Source organism: Mustela nivalis, assembly GCF_964662115.1.
Source record: "Mustela nivalis genome assembly, chromosome: 5".
Lineage (NCBI taxonomy): Eukaryota > Metazoa > Chordata > Mammalia > Carnivora > Mustelidae > Mustela > Mustela nivalis.
Genome location: NC_139024.1, coordinates 41,820,471 through 41,838,350, shown reverse-complemented (window position 1 = coordinate 41,838,350; position 17,880 = coordinate 41,820,471).

Here is a 17,880-nt window from a genome sequence, read left to right as displayed (position 1 = left end):
TCTTGTGTATGAGATAAATCAGAGTTTTTTTTTCTGTCTTATCATTCTACTCAACCAAATAGAAAGAGCTTTAGTAAAGGCAAAGTGTACAAGTCCATGTTCCAGTCTACAGTAGAGGCAAGAGAGAAAATGGTGGATAAAGCAGATTTTATTGAAAAGTGTGACTTGGTAGTTGCTCACACCATTTACCATTCACATCTTATAAGGCAGTACTTAGTCACATGACCACACTTAGTTGCAACGGAGACTGGGAAATGTGGTATCCATCTCGGAGTCTGATCCCAGGTAAATTCAGTGCCTTACTACTAAAAGGAAGAAGAGGAAATGCTGGAGGGTGGGAAATTCAGAGAGGTTGTGAGGAGGGGAGAGGGAATTAGCATTCTGCCCTACAACCACAAACCCTGTGAGGATCTCTACTGCCTCTAATCTTCTGTACTGGTCTGCTTATATTGAACTTATGTTCCTTTATTCTTTTACATTTTTCTTAACTCTCCACCTAAATTACAAGCTCCTTAAGGACTCTAACAGCATGATATAGTCTTTGTGTCTTATATGTCTAGCATAGTACTTGGTACATAGTGGGTGTGTAAAAATGGTCATTCTCACAAATTATGGTGGTGGTTATGCCTTTTGGATCTGAAAATGATTGGAACTTATGGCATGAGTTGAGAAAGACTATTTTGAACAGTACATTAAAACTTTTTGGTGAGGGGCACATGGGTGGCTCAGTGGGTTAAAGCCTCTGCCTTCGGCTCAGGTCATGATCCCAGGGTCCTGGGATCAAGCCCCACATCGGGCTCTTTGCTCAGCAGGGAGCCTGCTTTCTCCTCTCTCTCTGCCTGCCTCTCTGCCTACTTGTGATCTCTGTCTGTCAAATAAATAAATAAAATCTTAAAAAAAAAAACTTTTTGGTGAGCAGAGTGTCACAAGCTCTGAGAGGGGTGAAGAGTGAGTGTGTAGCTGCTCTCTAGAGGTGAATACTCTCATATAATGAAGCTTAAAATGGGAAATGGTAGGACTCAGTATTCTCTATGTTTCTTGATTTCTTTGTGCTCATTAGGAAGGTTTTCCTACACACTTAAGAAGTGTAAACATGCGGACGCCTGGGTGGCTCAGTTGGTTGGACGACTGCCTTCGGCTCAGGTCATGATCCCGGAGTCCTGGGATTGAGTCCCGCATCGGGCTCCCAGCTCCATGAGGCGTCTGCTTCTCCCTCTGACCTTCTCCTCGCTCATGCTCTCTCTCTCTGTCTCTCTCTCAAATAAATAAAAATAAAATCTTTAATAAAAAAAAATTGCAAACATGGGGCACTGAGCCTGAGTGGCTCAGTCAGTAAATCAGCTGCCTTCAGCTCAGGTCATGATCCCAGGGTCCTGGGATAGCATCAGGCTCCCTGCTCAGCAGGGAGTTGAGTGAGGGACAGTGACGCTTTTAGACCCTCATAATTTCACCAGTTTTCATTCTTTCATATGAAAAATAGAAGATTCTTCAGTGCTATGCAAATGTAGCTCTCCTTTTCCCTGTACTATATACTAGAATGTTACACCTAATTCCTGCTTTTACAGAAACTCTAGAGCTAGAATGCCCAGATAAGTAAGGTCTTAGTGCCTTCCCAGATGCAATGGATGGAAAGATAACAGAAGAAAATGATCTAATTGTGGGGCATATACTTTGTATACATATTAAAATTTTAACTAAAAATGCCTCAACAGGGGTGCCTGGGTGGCTCAGTGGGTTAATCCTCTGCCTTTGGCTGATGTCATAATCTCAAGGTCCTGGGATCGAGTCCTGCATCGGGATCTCTGCTTGGTGGGGAGCCTCCTTCCTCCTCTCTCTCTCTCTCTCTGCCTGCCTCTCTGCCTACTTGTGATCTCTCTGTCAAAAAAAATAAATGAAATCTTAAAAAAAAAAAAAAAGATGTGGAAACTTAATGCTAAGAAGAGGTTGAAGAAATTACTCAATATATATGAGTGTTAAATGGTAGATTTTAGCTCTGGTTTTCTGACCTATGTCTGACAGCTTCCTTCCCACACCCACCACTAATTTATGAGTATGCCATTTAAGATGGCGATAAGATAAACAAATTCTGAACATAAATATGACTGATATTTCTTAAAAGGAAAGCAACATTGAAATGCAAAGCCACGGAACCCAGTGAAATCAGACATCAACTGCACTCAGGTTAGAACTTAGGTGAGACCTAACAGAAGCCATTTTGTAGCATTTTAAAGAAAATAGAGTTAAAACTCCCCATTACTTCAGAAGGCTAATGGTCATGGTTCTAGATACTAAATTGCTATCGGCAAATTTCAGACCAGTATATTGACTCTGTCAGCTAGCTGGAAAGCTCCAATAAGCAGTGGAAGATGGCTGTGAGAGCAGAGTGATGGCTGAAGGATTTCAGGAAAAAGAAAGAAGATTACATATGGATGGATACGGGGCTATCATTTTGTTGGTTAGGGGTGAGGTCAGGATTCAAAACTCTATAACAGAGGAGTGAAAGGAGTCCTAAAAATACAAGGAAATTACCATCTCAACAAGGAAAGTGGAATCTAGGCACATGAGAAGATAATTGACTACAGATGGCCAAAAAAGCAATTTATACCATTCATTAATAAAAGTAGCCTCTTTGAATGAAATTGGCAAAACCTAGCACCAAGATCATTTCATAAAGAACTAGAAGAAATGTGAGGTACTGAGACAATCACTTAATAATTTAAAAGCTTCTTGCAAAATGGAGAGTTCAGATGAGGCTGGGTGACAAAAGTTTTTGAGGTGGGAATTTTAACCGAGGGACACTGACCTTGGGTGGTGTTAATTTCACTAAGGAGACCCAACTGGATACCAGCTCCTCTGCTGTGTAAGAGCACATAGAAACTTAAATTACATGATTAAGAAGTGTTTAAAGTATGCTTTCATGGGTCTCCTGGATAGATCATTTGGTTAAACCTCCTACTCTTGATTTCGTCTCAGGTCATGATAGTAGAGTCGTGAGATGGGGCTCTGTGCTGGGTGTGGAGCTGTTTAAGAGTCTCTCTCTCTCTCTCTTCTCCTCCCCTCTGCTCATTCTCATGCACATACAGTCTCTCTCTCTCTCTCTCAAAAAGTCCAAAAAGCAAAATGTGCTTTGACTAGGGAAAAAAAAGAGCCTTTATGTTATTAAATTGTTTATTAGCAAATTGATACAATTTCATAATGTGTCCAAAATCTGACATTATTTTGGTCCAAGGGGTCCACCACAGAGATTTGCTTTCTAGAAAGAAGGATATTGGGGAAAATATATCCATCAACATATATTTTTTCTTTTTTAAGAAAATCTGGTAGGATCAACTGCTTTTTGCTTTAACTGTGGAATTGACAACATTTTTGGTAACATCAGCAATATATTGTTTATGACTTATTTTTCAGGGTGTTGTACCTGAGATTGGACTCTCCATTTTTTTGACAGGGTGAGGGATAAGTCTGAAACTTCTATTAGAGGTGGGGATATGAGTTCAACTTTAAGAGAAAAGTGTCCCCTTTTTGTATTGGGAAAACATCTATTTTAACTTCAAGGTTAAGCAAAGATGAAGCAAAAAAAAAAAAATTGTTTTTGTTTTAAGTAGTAAAAGTAGGAGGGACAAGTTCCACCATGCAGTCACAGGTTTGCCCCCTTTGTGAAAGGAGTTATAACTCAGCAGAAGCTTCTCTGAGTCTGAGAGTGAGAGGAAGCCTTTAAGAGGTCAAGGGCTTAGACTAGATGAGAAAGAATTCTCAGGTTGGCACTGGTGTCTGGGTGTTCCTCACTATGTTTTGGAGAACCTTAACTTCTGAGACACCAGAAGAGAGGTACCAATAAGGAGACCCTGGAGGTGCACCATCTAGGGGCCTTGGGCATAATATAGTTTTACACCAATTGTCAAACATTTTGTAATTTCTTTGATTACCTTTTGTGCTTCCTAAACCAGCAGTAAGATTTGGCTAAATGTGATGGTCTTAGCTGAGCTTTGGAGAAATGAGGGATGGATCAATGCCTACACTGAGAGAAGTAGTAAAAGGAAGGGAGCAGCATTGTGAGGGGACACAGGGGGTTGTAAGGGGTCCGGAGGTGATAGGATACAGACAGATGTGTGCAATTTGCAACATTTCTGGTAGAATCAGTGAGGGAAGCCTTGTAATGGGCTTGACTTTGGTGGTCAAGTGCATTGGGAGCTTGAGAGGTCATTATCCAAGCCTTAGAAAGAAGCACCATCTTTGAAATGTAGAAGGGTAAGAGACAGCTGGATTCACACTTTCACACAAAAATGCAAAAAAGTGGGGCACCTCCGTGGCTCAGTGGGTTAAGCCTTCTGCCTTCGGCTCAAGTCATGGTCTCAGGGTCCTGGGATCGAGCCCCACATTGGGCTCTCTGTTCAGCAGGGAGCCTGCTTCCCCCTCTTTCACTGTCTGCCTCTCTGCCTACTTGTGATCTCTCTGTCAAATAAATAAAATCTTTTAAAAAATGCCAAAACGCTTTGGTGAGTGCTGTGAAGTGTGTAAACCTGGTGATTCACAGACCTGTACCCCTGGGGATAAAAATATATGTTTATAAAAAATAAAAAATTTAAAAAAAAATAAAAATATAAAAAAAAATAAAAAATGCCAAAACGTTTTCCTCTCTAAAAATTTTACATATAAATATCAGTTCCAGTTGCCAACTAAATAAACATTAAAAATTATTCGTTCCTGTTGACTGGTTCATACAATATCTGGATAGAGTTTTTCTCCCATTGATTTTTCCTGTTCTGTTCTGTCTGAACAACAGGGCTAACCCAGATGTTGACTAGAGTTAGACTATCATCTCTTTCTGTGCAGGGTGGAGCATCTTCCTCTGGAACTCATAAATTTGCTTTAGATCAAATTGGATACCTGCATACCTGAGATCTCTAGAGCTGGGTTCCCCCCTTCACCAGTGCCCCTAAACCAATATAACCCTTATCTCTCCTCTGCCATTTCTTCAACATTCTAGAGGGCAATCAGAGATTGGAAACCTGGACAAGGCAGTATGGGAAAGTGTTGCAACTTCAAGGACTCAACCCTCATTTAAGTAGTCTTTTGGGGAGGCTGGAGTAAACTTTGTAAAAGATAAAATATTCTTGGTGAGCTAATTCCTGGGAAGTTTTATTGGCCAGACCGCATCTTCTATGCATGTTTTAGTTCAAGGGCAGCTCAAGAATGGGAAATCTTTTAAAAGAATTGTCAACGAAAAATGTCTCTGTATTTTGTCTTGGGCTCTCAGATCATCAGCACATTACCAAAAGGGACCAGCAGAGGAGGGCTGTCAGATGCTACCTAGATCAGGAGCGTTGTTCTCTGTGATCATCTGTGACTTAAACCACCACAGATGGGTTCCTCACTATCCTTTAGAGAAACTTAACTACCTAAATTTTACCCACCAGTGAAGCTAGAAATCTGGAGAAAAAGAATTTCATTCTAAGCCAATTAGTTGAGATCAGCTGGAAAAAAAAATCATGATAAGAAAGTCATTATGCAAATATCAGGTAATCCAATAAATTTCAGATTAAAATAAAAAACCTATATGGGGGAAGGAGGCAGTCTCAAGAGTTATTTTTTTTAACAAAAATGTACTTTCTATGCTATTGTTCCTGCTGCTACTGCTGTTTTTAGCATTTCCTGTTCTGATAATAGAAAATAATATGTTTCTGAAAACTTATTAAGATTTATCAATTTAAATGATATGGGATTTGAGGTTAGACATGGAAATGTATTGTGTCTCTGCCATGTATTTTGTGTGCGACCTTGGGGAAATTATGTACACTCTCCAAGTTTATCTTCCATTATCTGTAATTATATCTACCTTTCCGGGTTTTGAGAGAGGTAAAAGAGATGCCAGGATAGAGCACTTATATGTTGTGCAGTACATCTTAGACACAATAAACGGCAGCTGTTATTACTATTACTACTATAGTTTTTGTAACTACTGCAGAGCAAACCCCACAGTCAAAAAGTTATAACAGCATATGCATAACATAATGAAATCTTGAAACCACATTTGCTTATTGTAGCAACTTATAAGTATCGATTTTATTTGCATGATTCAAGTTCCTAAGGAATACCAGAAGTCCCAAAACACAAATCACAGACATTCATATTCACAATAAAACTTTCTACTACAGACAACTGAGGAAGAAGACAGAAGTCCCTGACCACTGGGAGATGTCTGGCACTCACAACCAGGCCAACGTGTTCTGCTGAACACACACAATTTCATAGAAAACCATCAGCAGACCAAAACATGAACATGGTCCAAACCACAGAAATAATCAAATATACCCCTATCCTGTCTAATCTGAGTGGTTGCTGATTCTTTACCAATCTCAAATTTTGACTTGCTAAATTCTTCTCACCTTTTAGACAAGAATTATTAGGGTACTCAGTTACAAAAATACTGCTGTTTCCTGACAGCATTTAATCTAAAGAAAAGCTCTGCTTCCTTTAGAGTTTCCCTTAGAAGTTTATAGACCCTGATCTGTGATTTACAGCATTAATGGTTACCGAAGTCTCTGGGACCTGCGTGGTTATTTCTGCCTCCTTCAGAAACATATTTTTCTGCTTGTGGTAAACTCAAAATTCATTTTTTGTTCTTGAAGATCAGGAAACTTATTAGGATATAATTTGGTATTGATTATCCTGTATCACTTTTTCTAGGTAAAGGTTTTTCTTTCAACCTATAGATTCAGTTCTATCAATTATTCCAGAGGAGTTTTCTTCTATTGTATTGTTGGATACTTTTCTCTGTTTCATATGTTCTGTTTTATTCTTCAGAAACGCCATTCATGTGTATGTCACACCTTCTCTGTTTGGCAGTTAGGCTCTCATGTTGATCACCTCTGTCAAATCATACTCCCTGCTTCTACTGTATCCACCCACTACCAGCAACCTGATACATAGCCAGATCTTGCTCTTGTAATTACAACATCCTTGGATGGAGTTTTTTGGATAGTGTCACTCACTTTATCTTCTCAGTATTTTGCCAACAGCCTAAGGAAGTACGTGTTGTGTCTCCACGCTCTTATTTATTTTGACCCCAATTTTATAATGTTTGGCAGATATTTTATAGTGTGTGATTTGAGGTTGTGTCCCCATCTTGTTGTATCCTTTTTGCTATTTTGGGTAAGTCTGAGAGACACTTAGAGAGTTTCTTAGAGAGAAATTTCATTTTTAGCTGAAAGTATCAGAATTGTTTTTAATGGTTATTCTATATTCCTGGCACAATGGTGGTCCGGTTGGAAATGAGAGTTTTCTCCTTGATGCCCATTTTATCCCCTCACTTTGTATTGAAGTTCTGTGATTGGGAGGATGACCTCAGTTTCAGGGTGTGACATATTCCTGATTGGACGTGTGGCAATGAGATTTGACATAAAGTTTGCAAAACTTCTGGGAAAACTTCCACCACTTCTTGTCTTAAGCAAGAACAGAGCAAAGGGCAGGTTTTTCTTCCCCTATTATCATCCTGCATGATTGTGAGGCCCAGAAGTGATGCCTCCACCCCCATTTCTTCTTAAGTATGAGGCTAATGTATAATGTATTCAGAGACATAAATGCCAAGGGGCAAAAAAAATCTGAATCCACTAAATTAGCTGACCCTCAAGCTATCCTACCTATGGAAGTACCTCTGGTACTTCCATATTAAAATCATCCTGACTAAAAAAATACAGCAATATAATTCTTGTTCTACCTTACCCAGGCATGCATTGTGTGACTGGTATTTCCCCTCTGTAGCAAGTCCATTTAGAAATATGCCAAAGTAGCTCAGGCAACTACACTGGAAACAAATGCAAGCTTGGATGTCTTAACCATGATATGTGCACTGAAATGTCTCAGTGAGATTTTTCTATTTCTTTTCATTGTGAAAGTTACAAACAAAGTAATCATAGACTGAAGATTCTTTGGCTCTTAGGCAAGGCCATCATATTGAAATACAATACAACCCACTGAACATGCTTCTTGATCTCCTTCTGGAAATGTTCAGTGGAAGTGATACACGATAGAGATATTTGGGAACTGTAGAATGATTCAAAGGGGGTAGAATGGATCAGATATGGACAGAATAAGATCTTTATTCCAATCTACTTATTTCCATTAGAGTAACCATATACTGAGGATAATTATGTTTAAAATAAAATAATTTGGGGTGCCTAGGTGGCACAGTGGTTGAGCATCCAAATCTTGGTTTCAGCTCAGTTGTGATCTTGAGACCGTGGGATTGAGTCCCACATTGGCCTCCAGACTCATTGTGCAGTCTGCTTAGAACTATTTCTCTATCCCCTCCTGTTTCTCCTACCAGAACTCTCTCTCAAAGAAAATAAACAAATCTTTAGAAAATGATAAATTAAAATATTATCATTTAAAATAAATAAATAAAATATTATCATTTAGAAAATGATAATTTAAAATAAAATTGACTTGTTTATGATAAAAAGAAAAACACTATTGTACTTTACTCCTGAATTTTTTAGTCTACTAGCTATGTTTTTTTTAAATTAAATTAATTTATTTATTTTCAGAAAAACAGTATTCATTATTTTTTCACCACACCCACTATGGCTATCATACAAATGGCTATCAGACACATGAAAAAATGTTCATCATCACTAGCCCTCAGGGAGATTCAAATTAAAACCACATTGAGATATCAGCTTACACCAGTTAGAATGGCCAAAATTAACAAAACAGGAAACAACATGTGTTGGAGAGGATGTGGTGGGAATTCCCACTGTTGGTGGGAATGCAAGTTGGTGCAGCCTCTTTGGAGAACAGTGTGGAGATTCCTCAAGAAACTAAAAATAGAACTTCCCTATGACCCTGCAACTGCACTCCTGGGTATTTACCCCAAAGATACAGATGTTGTGAAAAGAAGGGCCATCTGTACCCCAATGTTTATAGCAGCAATGGCCACAGTCGCCAAACTATGGAAAGAACCAAGATGCCCTTCAAGGACGAATGGATAAGGAAGATGTGGTCCATATATACTAGCTATGTTTTAATATTTAATTATTAATTCTTTTGTTCAATAGCCATCTATTGAAAACTATTTGCTTGTCATGTTGCCAGATATTAGAGGGCCAAGGAGGAAGAGGAACAAGAGGATATAGAGAGGGTTAAGGAGATTCTCAGTTTTTGAGTTCTCCAGCTCTGAAGATACAGACACAAAGAAACAATACATTAAAAGGTAGTAAGAACAAAAACACAATTAAGAACCCAGAGTTGAAAATGGTAATTAATCTACCACCAACTAATTTATGCTAATGTGTTAATGCTTGACTGTGTCTATTCTCCTAAGGATATCTTTTTTTTGCATGAACTTTTTGGATACATATTTTAGTTCCTAGCAATGGTGGATAGTGAAGAAGAATTCTGAAGAAAACAATTATCAAGTAATATGATGCAGAGAGCTACTTCTTATATCCAGGTATACTAAAGACTAGACAAAGACATTTGCAATTATTTTTTAGCAAGTAGAAATAACAGTAAGTTTGAGTTACTATTTATAATGACAGACATTTTGAACTAAACTGAGTTTTCTTATTGCAATACTTTTCTCAACCCTTAGATAAGTCTGGAGGTTGCATTTATTTCTTCAGGTTATGCAAGTACTGGTCATTAAATTAAGGCTGCAATGTTGTATCCAACACCAGGAATCTAAAGGTGTTAATTCTGCTTCAGAAGGTGCCTCTTATATTCAGGGAATAACTCAGAATATCTAGTTCATGTTTATGCATGTGATTTGGAACTCTCTTTGACAGGTCAGAATATATCTTCAAACTCTATTATCATGAACACAAGTGACTGTTAGAATGGAATTTACAGGGCAAGGATTATTATATGCCTATCTTTTGGATTATTTTTATCTTAGAAACTAGCACAGCTTTTCCTCCCACGATTAGCAATGGACATAAAGCAGCGTTCTAGAGAGGAATTAGCATATCTCTTGGTAACATCTTGTAATGGTAACTGGCATTCAGGGCAATTGATTCATCAATAAGCAATTTGTGGGAATTTTACCCTGGAGAAGTAGTTATAGCCATCACTCACAAGTTACAATACCAAGCCTTTTTATTTTGATGATCCTATGCTGCTATAGAACTTTCAATCCTAGCCCCATATTTTTCTATTGAAAATGAAAACTCACAAAAGGAGTGTAGAATTAAAGCTGGGGATAGCCCAAGAACATTTCCATTGAGTGCTGAATTTGCCTTCTTTGTAGCTAAGCTCATGGGCTTGCATCATTCCCCACTCCCATGAAATTAGGTACCAGAGGAGAGGAGCCTCTAGTTGGGGAGCTTAATGCCCCCATCTGCTACAATATTGCCCACTCTTTATTACTGATATGATTTTTCAAATGCTTCATTTCTGGGCACACCCAGAGTCAACTTCAATCACAAAACCACACAAGAGATCTATGAAATACAGGCTCTTTCTCGCCTAAGATGATTAGACACAGAACTGTCTTCTTGTTAGTATATCTCAAGAGGTCATTAATGAAGGTGGTCTCCTGTCTAGGCTCCACATGGAACACATCTGTCTGATTTTAAAACCAAGTGTTCCCCAATTCCTAGCCCTAGCCCCAAAACTCTTAAGAGGCACATTACAATGAGATGATGTATTTCCCCTTTAACACTGCACCTCAGGCTGTCTCTGGGGATCTCTGTGTTCTGCTGAGGAATGGCCCCTTTGACTTCCTGTGGCCATAAGTAACTAATTTTACTAACAGAGTCCCTCTTCCCCAATTCTCATCAGCCTTTTGATATACAGACCATAGAAAACACAGAGTTTGTCTGAAAAGACTATAGAATACAAACAACAGAGCCCTTCCATCCCTATAGATAGATGGAGCCCTTGTGCAGAAAGACACTCAAATCTGCTTTACATGGAAACCGTTATAGGTCTGACTTTTAGTTTGAGCAAAGGCTCAGGAATAATAAAGGAGTTCTCTTTAGCTAGGAGATCCACAAATATCACTGATTCATGGCTCATGCAAACTTGTAGAATATCCACCAAAGGCAAGGTACCCAAGATATGCATCTTGGTCCTATACTGCCTATGTTTTTATGTCGCTTATGTCTTGATCCAACATGATTGGGCTCTTGATGGCTTCACTGAACACGGAACTAACTTTTAGAACTTTATGAACTCTATGTCCCTGCTTCTGGAAAATCCCCATTCTCTTGTTTCTATCTGCTAAAATTACGCTCAGCACTAACATTGCATTTTCCTTGGTGAAAGCTCCTCTGCTTCACCCCCTGGCAAACACAAATGCTCTTTTCCTTGTGTCCCCTGTAGTACTTTTGCCAAAGGTTACTACACAGATGTTTTTATGAAAACTCCTTCTTTATTATCTCTATTGGCTGAGAACACTATCCATTGAACCACTCTCTGCTTCATAGACAATGCTTGTGCAAACAATTTCTCTGAGTTAGAAAAGAGGATAAATTTTATCTCCTAAAAAATTGGTAGACTTTCTCCTTCTAAGTATTGCATTTTCCCTTTTTCTGTTACTCCCAGAAAGCTCAAAACTAGCTTTTCTAAGAGAGAGAGGATGAGAGAGAGAGAAAAAAAAGAGAAGCCAAGGAACAGACTCTTAAATGCAGAGAACAAACTGATGGTTAGAATGGGGGAAGGGAATGGGTGAAATGGGTGATGGGGATTAAGAGTACAGTTATCATGATGAACACTGGGTAATGTATAGCGTTGTTGAATCACTATATTTTACATCTGAAACTAATACAACACTGTATGCTAACTATAATGGAACTAACATGAAAAAAAACTTAAAAAAAAAACCCAAACAAACAAACTAGGTTTTCTAATTCTTCCAGTAATGATAGGGGCTTTAATATCTGCTTTGTTATTCATTCTCTATTTTGATTTCTATTTGGTTCATTTTTTGTATTTATCATTTTTGTGAACAAACTCAAGTAATTTTTATAAGTAGATAGAGTATAAACAAGACTAAAGTATTACATTGTAGTGATTCTTGGAAAAGGTAGTTATGTGAATGGGTACAGGTATTAGGTGCAAGCAGACAGCTTCCCTAGAACTGAATTTAGCCCAGTGAAAGAGCTTTGAGTGTCTAGGAAAGAGAGACTCTTTCTCAAATTATTTCCCTTACAAATTCAATCTCTTCATCAGTTTTTGGATAAAAGCCAACTATTAGATCATTTAAACTAAGGTATTGAGACCTTAAGAAAGTTGAGTGAAAGAGAATGTGGATCTGGGACTTTGGGCCAAAGAGGGAAGAAGAGACCTAATTTAAGAAACTATACTTGAGCTAAGTGATTTGATAGAGTGCTTCCACACTAAAGAATCCCTGGGTAAACCTTGATTCAGTGGGAGAGAGGCTTATGCTGAAAAATCCTTCTTGCTTTAAATTCAGTGGTAGTGCAGACTCAAGAGGGGAAGTTGCAGAGGTAGAAGGGAGAGGAAGAGCTCAGTGGATTCTACTCTGTAGAGTGAATATGAATATGGCAAGAGAAGCAAGACTAGAGTTGGAAATGTAGATGCCATGCTGGCGTTTTTCTTGACATATTTCCTAATGACTGATACCTACTTACTGTGTAGTCTAGTCACACTCAGCCTGAGTGTGCTCACGCTCAGCAGGAGCTACCTCTGAGTCCAAAGGAAACTAAGAGCAGGTGGACACCAGTGACCAGCTATTGCCCCTGTCTTCGTAAAGTTCCAGCTGAATTGACCACAACCCTCACACCACCCTATACTGGCCAATACACCTCATCCCTACTAGCCACCTCCAAATCTCCTGTCAGAAGCACATGGGGAGGGGAGAATAGAGATGCAGCGAATTTTTCCTCTCAGGATTGCATCGTCAAAGGTAGATAGAAAAATAAGAAGCAAGGAAAGGAGACACAAGTCTCATTCCAAGTGCTGCTTTAAGATTAGCCATGAACTCTTCAAATGACAATAATCTTCCAAGAATGCCAAACATTTCTTAGAAAAGTAGGCAAAACTAATTTGCTTTTCTCAATAAATTTCTGACCAAAACAATGTCAAAAACAGCAGCCTTTTAAAAAAGAAAAAGGAAAAGAAAAAGAAGCAGACTTAAAGCAGGGCACTCCCCAGTCAGGAACGTCACTTTCTCGATACAGAACTTCCATCGCTCTGCTCCCACCAACACCGCCAATGACAGGAGCTGCCAGTTTCCTCACCCCTCAATTTCTATTTCAACTTCTTATCTCCAGAAGGGGCTCTAACACTCACCATTTCTGCCAATTTCTAATTCAGGGGGTGGGGGGAGCTCCCATTAGAGAGCCTGACAGAGAAGATGATTGTTTCAACCCCAGTTTCTGATGGAGTTGGTGATGATAGTTCCCTGAAGGATTCCATTTTGACTTGTCCACCTTTCCTCTGCCTGTGTGCCAGCTGTATCTTCTCTATGTGTCTGGAAGGAATCTTTACCCTGAGAGCTGCTGGATTTCTCATAAAAGGACAAGTAAACGTTCTTCATCTGCCACAGAGGGTACCTGGAAATCTCTTCTGTTCTTTCTCCATCTTTTCGTCTCCTCAGTAATTGTTAATATTTTAGTGAATTATTTTAAAAATCAGCCCAGGTATGAAAACCCTATAAAACATTTATTATGTCAACAGTGATGCATAGTTCAGGGGTCAACTTCTATCATTAACCTTAGCATGGCTTATTTTTTTAGGAAAAATTTCTTGTGACATATGAAATTAGAAATGTTTCTGAGTTAACAATTTACATACTTATTTGCTTAAATTAGCTTTCATATATACTTTGGATAAAAGAAAGCTGTAGCATCTTGAAAATGTAACATCTACTTAATTAGGTACCCAGAAGACAGCCCTCTCCCCTGTTAAAATCAGCCAGAGCAAGGAACTTAAGGTGAGAGGCTTGATAAGAGAAGTAACAAGTCCTAATTATAGAAAAGACAGATTGGAGGTCACCTTCAGATTGGATATTTATTGCCAACTCTTTGTTCTCTCCTCTAATATTTTTTTTCTGGACTGCATCTTGACATTTTTGTCCAATATGAATGCAAATAGTAGCAATGAGGCATCCACACAGTAATGCTCAAAAATGTCACTGTGGTCGACTCTGAAAAGCAAATTACAGATACTGCAGGGGGGAAAAACCAAAATGTATATTCATTCTTTGAACCATGGTGCATTTCAGTGGAGGCTTTAGGATGAGTCTCAGGGTCTTCTTCCATTAATCTATTTGTTTTTCCCTGAGAATATCCAAGAAGCATTATAATAGATTTCAATGATGAGATGCTACTCTGCTTTAAAATACTGACATCAATGGAGTTCACTTTAGACATTAAATAAAACTGAAGTGTAGAAAGACCTCAGAGGAAGGAGAGAAATAAACGTCTAATTCTTAAGTATATATTTGCAGTGCCGTCTCTAACAGTGTGATGTGTGATTAGATAAACTCAATTTCTTTTCTAATATTGAAAAACATTCCCCTCCCCAACCACTAGTATACTTTTTTCATTCTTGTATAAACTTTCCCACAGTTACAACACATAAAACTATAATTAAATACACAGAACAACATTTGGGTGGGCTCAAAATCTGCTGTCCTCAAGTTGTACCGAGCATGACAAGTCATTTTTGCAAACATTCTGGTTTCAGAATCATGAGAGTCATTTACTGCATATTCAGTTTTGATTAAGATCCTTCTAGTTCTAAAGCAATAGTGAGACTTGTGTCATTGGCAGGATACATTCATGTCATACTGTGGCAAAAAGAATGAATAATCAAGAATTTGGGAAATATGGACTGTAGATCTGTTTTCACTTGTTATTTAAGGTAGGCTTGAAACACTTTAATTTGTTAAGGAAATAACTTCCTACTTGTTTTCTTTTTTTTTTAATAATCATTTGGGGTTAATAATCAGACTGACAGTCATCTGGGGTTGTTCAATCTCATGGAAAAATTGGGAATTGTCTGGTCATTTACATATTTGACATCAGGTATGGAATGAGAACAGAGAGTTAGATGAGTAGGAAGGGAAAAGAAAACTTGTTTACTGTAGTGGGGATGTTCATGTTCACTGTTAGCTAGTTCTATACATTACTTCTACTAATATCTTGGTGGTGAAAAACATGCCGAACATATAAAAGCATTGACTTGATAAAAGGATGGGGTCTACATAGTCTGCAGAGAATACAGGTCACTGGTTAAAAAAAATACCATCTTTCTTCAATTCTAAGATATTTGCCAATTATTTTTCTTAGAAAATGTTAAGAATATTATAATAAGTGAATGCATGGATTATAAGATAAATCTTTATTTCAGAAATGTTAAGATGGGAAAAAGTGGTATTGTAGAATCCCAAAATTATATTATCAATTCAATGTCTGGCATTGTGTTAAATAATGTGGGGCTATAAGAAATAGTAAATCTATGTGAACGTATCTGACAAAAATAATAAATCAGTTTGGAAAACAAACTCTTATCTGGCTATTATGCAAAAACAATTATTATTTAGATTATATCATCAAAATTCTGTGATTAATGAAGAAAATGAAAAGAATTTGGGACTGACTGGAGAAACAAGAGGTAAGAGAAGATATTTATATTTGAAAGGTAAATTGAGAAAGACCAAACTGCTAAAGTATCTTTAATTTTCTGTTTACATATTCCTTGACTTTGAAATTTAGAACCTTTTTGGCATAACTTCAGAGAAATAAAATTCCCCTCAATCTCCTATTATATCAAGAGAAAGACTTTGTTTCTCAAAGTCACATGGTTGGGTCTAAGATAGTCTATAATATAATTTTGTCTCCAGGCAATCATTAAGGCATAGAAAATAAGATTGAAAGGGAATGTATTGAATAATAAAAACTCATTATTCTTTCTATCTTGTCTCTCTCTTTCTTTGTAAAAACTCATTTTATGGGCTTTCTGGTGGTTCATAATAAGTATACGTCGACAGATCTACATATGTTCCCTTGGGATTAGGCCATCTGGGAAACTCGCATATGTTCTTGGGATACTGTATCTCAGCTGTAGTCTAAAGAATTTTTGTTTTTCTATAACCTACATTTTAAAGTTATAATTGTTAGCTATTCAGCATATTGCCTAATGGTTTTGAAAATATACTTGGCAAGGCTACCAGGTGGCTGGGTGAGGTTGGGAACAATAACGCTGCCAAATTAACTTCAATTAAACTTAAAAAAAATAACCAAAGGCAGTGAAATTTCAGTGTTTAGTATTAGAAGACACTTTTGAATTCTAGTTTAGTCCAATAATATCAGATGAACTTTCGGAACCTCCAGAGGTAGGCTCTGACCTTTGGTATTAGTAAAGAGCTGCCTAGACACCTCTAAAGTCCAGTGGGGGTGGAGGATATCTGGTCTAGTTCAATATCCTTCCTTGTGTATGAACTCCTTCTACAACATACATGAAAAATGAGCTTTCATTCTTCTGTTGTTGGTGTAGTACCGTTTTTTTTTAAAGTTAGCTTTATTGATGTGTAGTTTACATATAATAAAAGTTTTTGATTTAAGTATACTATTTGATGAGTTTTGACAGATGAAAGAAGTTATGTACCCATTGCTGAAAACAAGATATAGGAGAATTTTATAATTCCCAAGAGTTTGTGCTCCTTTGCAGTCAGTTCCCTGCAGTCTCCCCTGGCTACTAGACCACTGGTCTACTCCCACAGAGTTGACCAGTGAAATCACCTAAGCCAGAAGTTTTTTTTTTTTTTAATGTATTATTTGCTTATAATGTATTATTTGCCTCAGGGATACAGGGCTGTGATTCATCAGTCTTACACAATCCAAAGCATTCGCCATAGTACATACCCTCCCCAAACTCCATAATCAGCCACCCTATCCCTCCACTCACCACTCCCCAGAAACCCTCAATTTGTTTCCTGAAATTCAGAGTCTCTTATGGTTTGCCTCCCTCCTCTTTCCCATCTTGTTTCATTTATTTCTCTCCCTACTTCCCACACCCCCCCCCGCCCTGCTTCTCAAACTCCTCATATCAGAGAGATCATAAGATAGTTGTCTTTCTCTGGTTGACTTATTTCACTAAGCATAATACCCTCTAGTTCCACCCACATCATTGCAAATGACAAGATTTCGGGGGTTTTTGATGGCTGCATAGTATTCCATTGTGTATATATACCATATCTTCTTTATCCATTCATCTGTTGATGGACATCTAGGTTCTTTCCATTGGCTTGATGGAAAGTTTGGCTATTATGAACATTGCTGCAATAAACATTGGGGTGCACATGCCCCTTTGGATCACTACATTTGTATCTTTAGTGTAAATACCCAGTAATGCGACAGGTGGGTTGTAGGGTAACTCTATTTTCAATTTTTTGAGGAACATCCATACTGTTTTCCCATCCAAGTACTAACCAGGCCCGACCCTGCTTAGCTTCCGAGATCAGACGAGAACGGGCATGTTCAGGGTGGTATGGCCGTAGACTCCATACTGTTTTCCAGAGTGGCTGTACCACCTTGCATTCCCACCAACAGTGTAGGAGGGTTCCCCTTTCTCTGCATCCTTGCAACATCTGTCGTTTCCTGACTTGCTAATTTTAGCCATTCTGACTGGTGTGAGGTAGTATATCACTGTGGTTTTGATTTGTATTTCCCTGATGCCAAGTGATGTTGAGCACTTTTTCATGTGTCTTTTGGCCATTTTGAATGTCTTCTTTGCAGAAATGTCTATTCACTTCTCTGCCCATTTATTGATTGGATTATTTGTTTTTTGAGTGTTGAATTTGTTAAGTTCTTTCTAGATTTTTGATACTAGCCCTTTATCTGGTATGTCATTTACAAATATCTTCTTCCATTCTGTTGGTTGTCTTTTGGTTTTGATGACTATTTCCTTTGC